At 34.1% G+C, this 6,655-nt stretch overlaps 1 non-coding gene across 1 annotated transcript; it reads left to right on the plus strand.

Annotated features, from left to right (window-relative positions):
* Positions 1-3,808: 3,808 nt before the first annotated feature.
* On the plus strand, positions 3,809-3,969 carry LOC145271643 (U1 spliceosomal RNA). The gene has a single exon (XR_013866046.1). It is a non-coding gene; the product is annotated as a U1 spliceosomal RNA (small nuclear RNA).
* Positions 3,970-6,655: the final 2,686 nt, after the last annotated feature.

Genomic DNA, 6,655 nt, shown 5'->3' on the forward strand with positions numbered 1-6,655 from the left:
AAGGTAAGTACTAGGCAGTCTATTAGTAGAATATTAATTAGGGTAGAAGGAATACAATGTTTACGTGATCCTCTTTTTGCGATTCAACTGAACCGGGTTCTAACTGAGTTGAATCGTACTTTTATAACTTTTAGATAACAGATTTTCATTAACGAAAATAGTTTTACTATTTAAAAACGTTTTTTATTTATAAAAAGCTTGCTGTTAATTAAAAATAGGCGTATAACAAAATAAGCTTGCCATTAAAATTGTCTTTTTTTAATACAAATATTTTTTAACTTTGCCATTATAAGCCGTCGAAAAAGGGATAATACGCAAAAACATTTTAATAAAAAAATACAATTTTAAAATGTGTACACTTTACAGAGTAATAAAAAAATATACAAATATATTTCTTTTAAACTTTACAGATTAAATAAATTTTATGGGCTTTTCCGCAGGCAAACAAACGAAAAACATTTATTTAAATACATTTTATTTACAATTTTTTAATAATTTATTTTTTCATAAAAACAAAATCTTTGAAATTTACTTGCTTGCACACGATGGTAAAGTTAGGAGCTTACTATTTGAAAATGGTTTTACTGGATAACAGTTTTCCTTTTGTCCAAGATCAAGGTGTAGTGTCTGTTCTTCAGATGCTTCACTTCAATTTCTTGTTCTCTGTCGGTGGAGGAGAAGTCCTTCACGACTGAGACAATTTTTATTTTTGTTCCTTTTCTCCACGTTAAAAAACGACCCTGGTGTCTAACTCTGTCCCGTGGGGAGGCATTGTAAATAGGAACATTTAAAAACATTTTTTTAACTAAAATGTATTTAAAAAAATAAAATTTTCTTAACTTTTCAATAGAAAAAATGTAAATATTTTTTATTCTGTAAAGTTTAACTACCACAAAATGAATAGATTTCAAACTACATAAAAACACAAACAAAATAAGCCGTACGTGAAAAAATAACATTAGTTACGTTGGTAGCTTTACGGGTAAAAAGCCCGAACACTTTTAATAAAAAAAAAAGTTTCGCATATTGTATATTTTTGTCTGCTTAAATCGCATTTAAAAGTGTGAGAATTTTTTTTAAGGTGGATATTTATTTACAAGAACACTTTACACTTTTTAATAATAATAAAAACAAAACATTTGTAAACAAGCCTTTTAAAAAAATAATAATATAAGCGAAAACACGCAAACACCGGTTTTCACGAGCGTTTGGAACTGCTAAAACGACAGTTCCAACTTAGCTTTCATTCGCCGTCTGAAGCGGGCATGCGACGCATGCGTATAAGCGAACTTCGCTAAGAATGTGTAACTGTGAATTTGGCAGCTCCAAGCAAAGTTTTACTTTTATACTTATATGAATATGGGGACAGTTATCGACATTAAGCTTCAGGATTAATATATATATATATATATATATATATATATATATATATATATATATATATATATATATATATATATATATATTATTATTATTATTATTATTATTATGATATATTATCACATAGAAAGGAAAAAAATAAACGTATTATTTTTACCGTGTATCGATAATCTTGAGTAGAAATGATTGGGGGTCTGCACAGTGCACCACTGAACAAGACACAGTAGTTAGCCTCGATAAGCGACGTACATGTGTACCTTTATTGGGTCCGCCATGACAGTATCTTTTTCTCTCTCCTTCCTGGAGAGCTCGGGTTAAGGGTACATAACTCAGTGTTATGTTTACAGTTTGAAAATTTTCAAAACCAGCATTTCTTCAGACTTTATGAATAAGCACGCTTTTGGCAATAGAGCATTTTTTAAGAGAAAGACGGAAGAAAAAATCCCTAGCTAGAAAGGCATACGAGAAACATCTACCTTTGTTGTGGTTACGGAAAATTACATTTAAATATTAATATGTCGCCTAATTTTCGTATCCTTATTTAAGAGTAGAGTCATGAGAAGTTGCTACAGAGAGCCCTAAGCCATTAAAAAAAAGTTTTAATATATATCCCATTCGTTCGGTTCCGAAATTAGATCTTGTTATTTCTTTGTTACCCAATATTTAATTTTTAAAGTTTTTGTTTGTTTGTTAATTAACCTTTAAATATTTTGTTTGTTCATTTGCCGTAACAGCCTTGCAAAAATGTTACGGTTAGTTTTAGTTTCATATTAGTGGCAGGTAATGTTAATAGATTATCGTTATATTTGTGCTCGAATTTAAGAGCCTTTTAGTTTCAAAGTTTAATTGAATACGAGAGGAAATAAAATGGGTGTATTAGATATATATAAAACTCCTTGTATAATATTACGGGTGGAGTATTCTAATCTATTTATTGTTATTTAATGTTTTAAGATTCATTGTTATTCTACTTGAAAGATGTTTTCATATCGTTAAGTAGGATAAAATGAAGGGAGATAAGCCAATTATATTGTTAAGTATTGTTAGTTAATTTTGAAATTGGGTCGATTTGTATCCTATAATGGACAAAGGGAGGTAATTCAGGCCGTTTGGTGTTTTTGGTTCATTGATTACTAGAAGGCGTCTGTTTATGTAGCACCTCGAACCAGTCTATTTTATATCCTATTTTATATCTATCGGCACAGCACGGGTTGTCAACCAAATGCTGGACAATAGTAGAGTCCAAGGCTGCACAAGGAGGGAGACTACCAGACCCTTGTCAGATCTTAAATGGAACATGCTGGTTCATACGAGTCAAATTGCATTGCATCTTTTGACTCGTATAAACCAGCATGTTCCATCGAAGATTAGACAAGGGAGCATGGTGTCTGGTAGTCTCCATCCTTCTGCAGCCTTGGACTCTGCTATTGTCCAGCATTTGGTTGACAACCCGTGCTGTGCCGATAGATATAAATAGAATGGTTCGAGGTGCTACATAGAGCGGACTCCAGAAACCATATAAAGATTTTGGAGTCTGTCTCTATTGCAGTGCGGAAACCTTCTTTATGCCGGCAGAAAGAAACATCTAACACATTGTTTCTCTTTGGGGAACTGTGAATCTTTTCTCTGTCCCCTCCCCCTCGTTGTGCCAATATTTTAATCGTTTTTTAAACGTTAATACACTTTATTTTAGTGTCCCCGTAATTTTTGGCACATTCAATAGTTCCCCATCAGAACTCTTAATTTTCGACATAGTATTATTATTTTTACGCTATCGATTTTCTCCTGATGAGATGATAGCTGAAAGAGCTCTCGAGAGACTTCCGCCCATTTATATATATATATATATAACTCTAATGGGGCCATTTCTCTTTAATTTTAAACATTGCAATCTCTTGCCCTCGTCTAGGCTTATTTACTGAACATTCCCTACCAAAGGTCGCTGAGAAAATGGCTGGATCCTTCTATCGATGCAAATAGATATCTCACTGCTGATGCAATTATAAAAAAAAAAATTGACTCTCGAGTGTGTATTCGTTGATATCTTATATGCTTTTATAAAAGTGATGCGGTTCTCTGTTGATTAACTGTTTCGGATATATACTCGAGACTCAAAACAATGAAAAGAATACGCTGTTGTCATAGCTCAAGTTATTAATGTCTGTCGGTGGTTAAAAATGAGTGCGATATAAAAACAGTGCACATAATACAAAAAAAATGATACTTACCTGACCCTCGCCCTTCGGGGCCTGGGCAACAAGTGTCAAGCAAAGACCAGCAAGACCTTGGTCAATGTAGGGGCAACCTTTCATACCAATTGTACCTACCCAGTTCCCCTATTCCCCGGGGAGCTGGTTCCCATTTCCCCTTCACTCCTCACTTTAAAAATCGGACTTGTGCCTAATTTGCTCGGTGGGGGAGCAAATAAATACTACCTGGCATCGAGGTTACGGCGATAAATAAGGTCGTTCCTCCAGAGTGAGACCCTTCCATTGCACTGCGGTTTGGTTGACTTTTGCGATCGTCCCAAATGTGGACGATTCGGGTGCATTCTTTCTAAGTGTGAGGTCTGCGTACGCGCTCACCCTGATAATTCAATCAATATCAGATATTCTTCTCTAATCCTTCTACTGATAAGTAAACGACCTAATTCCGCTCCGTAAGTCTACAACTCTCACTGATAGTTTCCCTTTTCTCCAATCGCCCATCTCTGTACGCGCCACAAAACAAGCGATTTTTCCAGATCAGTTTATCATCCACTTCTATTCCAACGTTCTCATTGTATCTAATCTGCATGTCCATATCAGTAACGTTTGCATTGAACATAATCTTTTCTGTTATATAAAAATCATTGATTTGATTTAAGTAAATAGGACAGTCTCTGGAGTGATTGTTACGAGTAAAAACTTTAGCTATGGATAAGCCTTTAACAAATAAAGAAGTACACAGCCTCTCCTCCATTTTGTGAGTGGGATTTGTGCCTTATTATTGATTTTTGTTTAACATTTGCAGTGGCGGCTCGTGCATGGAGCTGGCGGACTGCATCACACCCAAGTTATTTCTACACAATATTAATGATAAAATTAAAAATAATACGTTTGTTTTTTATTATTATTATTAGTTTATTTTTTTCTATGCATACATTATAAAATCATTAAGTTTTATGTCGGTATCTCGAAATTCATATAAAAACAAAAACAAAACTTGCTTGGAGCTGTGAAATTAACAGTTACACTTTCTTAATGAAATTCTCTTGTGCGCATGCACAGATTAAACGCTTTAGACAGCCGATGGAAACCTCCGCGTCATGAAATTCGTTGTTTGCTTAGAGTGTGCGCCTGTATTGATATGATAACATTGTTATTGAAAAAAAAGGAGGTTTACTTACATTTTTTTAAATTATTATTAAAATCTGCATATAAGGTGTTCTTGCTTTTCTTTTACATACGCACACTTTTAGCGTTGCGATTTAAGTCGGTAGCAGAGGGAAATATATAATATGCAGAAACTGTTTTTTTTATTAAAAGTATTCAGGAATTTAGCAGTGAAGCTAACACGCGACCAAGGGTAAAAACTAAATATACAGTAAATAAATATTACCATAAAAAAAAGTTACTTTTCCATCTACCTGCTTTTTTGTTTGTGTGTTTTAAGTAGTTTTAAATGCTATTTATTTTGCAACAACTTTACAAAAAATGTAGAAAATAGATTTTTGACACAACATAAACATTTCTATGAAAGTATATAAATATGAAAAATCACGGACAGATCACTCAAACATGAAACAAAATCCTCTCTATTTGTGTAAAGTTACCTATTTTTCGAATAATCGCTCAAAATTCGAAAATTAAACATGATTTTCTTCCACTCTTGTGCAATTGGAGTGAAGAATCCTTGTATATGTACTCCTAGTCCAGCTCCTCTTGGAACTTCTCTGCTCGCTTATTTTGTTTCCATCCTTCTTTTCCTGCCTCTATCTCTTTTTCGGTGTATTTTTTCTTTTGATTTTTGCAATCTGTGTCGGTGGTTTATTGTGTACATCAACAGTGTTCTCCGGTATGACTCCTCCAAAGTTTTCAACAAGCTTTGTGATTGAGGTTTGTTGAGAAAGGTTATCATGATGGTCTTTCACCATTTGCATTTTCACGTCCGTTGAACTTACTATAGTGGCTCGATATGCATGGTTGAGTTCAGTGAGGCCTAAGCCCCCTTCCTTTTCTGGTAGGTATATCCTGTCCAGGCATTGGTTTCGGTATGTTAACTTATGTAGGGATAGTTGTTTCCTAGTCTTTGCATTGAACCAGTCTATAATACCAAAACCGTACGTGACCACAGGTATTGCAAACTGGTTTATAGTCGTAATTTTGGTTTTAGGGGTTAGTTCCGATTTGAGGATCTTTTTTTTGGCGTACTGTATATTCTTGTTCTGCCTTACGTCTCATTTTTTCATGTTATGTTTTCCTCAATGTCGAGGTATTTGAATGTGGATTTTATTTTCCCCTTTTTTGTTGTGCATTTAGCAAATTTGGCAAATCCAAACTCCATGCAGATATCCTCTGAAAACATTTTAACAATTTCTATCAGGAAGTCAAGGTGTTTTTTTCTGTTCATGAAGAGCAAATGATTCACTCTTTCACTTTCATCTTTTTTTGTCTCTACTGGAATTGGATCCACCTCATCACATTTTTTAGAAGCTTGCTGAGTGGATCGATTGCAAGGCAAGATAGTAGTGGTGATAGGCTATCATCTTGAAATATGCCTCGCTGGATGCTAATATTTGAAGACTGTATTGTCCCTTCTATGTGGTGTACGGAAATAGATGTTTGCCACATTGTCATTTGTTTTTTTGATGTTCTCATGGACATTACACAGCTCCAGGCCCCGCATTATCCAGGAATGAGGCATACTGTCAAATACCTTTTCACAAGTGTGACTGCTCATATGTTTATTTAACCGTGATTTTTGAGAACAAGTATACTCACACACTTTTCAAGAATATGGCGTTTCCCCAGTGTGCGTTCTCAATAAGTTTGATTATTCATAAACAGAATGTCCACACACCTCACATGCCTGTGGCTTTTTGCTTTTTTGTTTTATTTTACTCCAGTTAAAGTTCAAGGGATATGAGATACATAGATATTCCAAAGTTCCATTAAAATTCTTTATTTCTCAAAAACTGAGTTAGTAAAGAAATAGAGAACATAATCTTCATACATTGTAGTATATCTTTCATTTTGGTCTCTTGGTTTTAATGAATTCCAGGACAAGAATTTAT

The sequence above is a fragment of the Euprymna scolopes genome, chromosome 46 (genome assembly GCF_053919585.1).
Source record: "Euprymna scolopes isolate OS-2025 chromosome 46, ASM5391958v1, whole genome shotgun sequence".
Taxonomy (NCBI): domain Eukaryota; kingdom Metazoa; phylum Mollusca; class Cephalopoda; order Sepiida; family Sepiolidae; genus Euprymna; species Euprymna scolopes.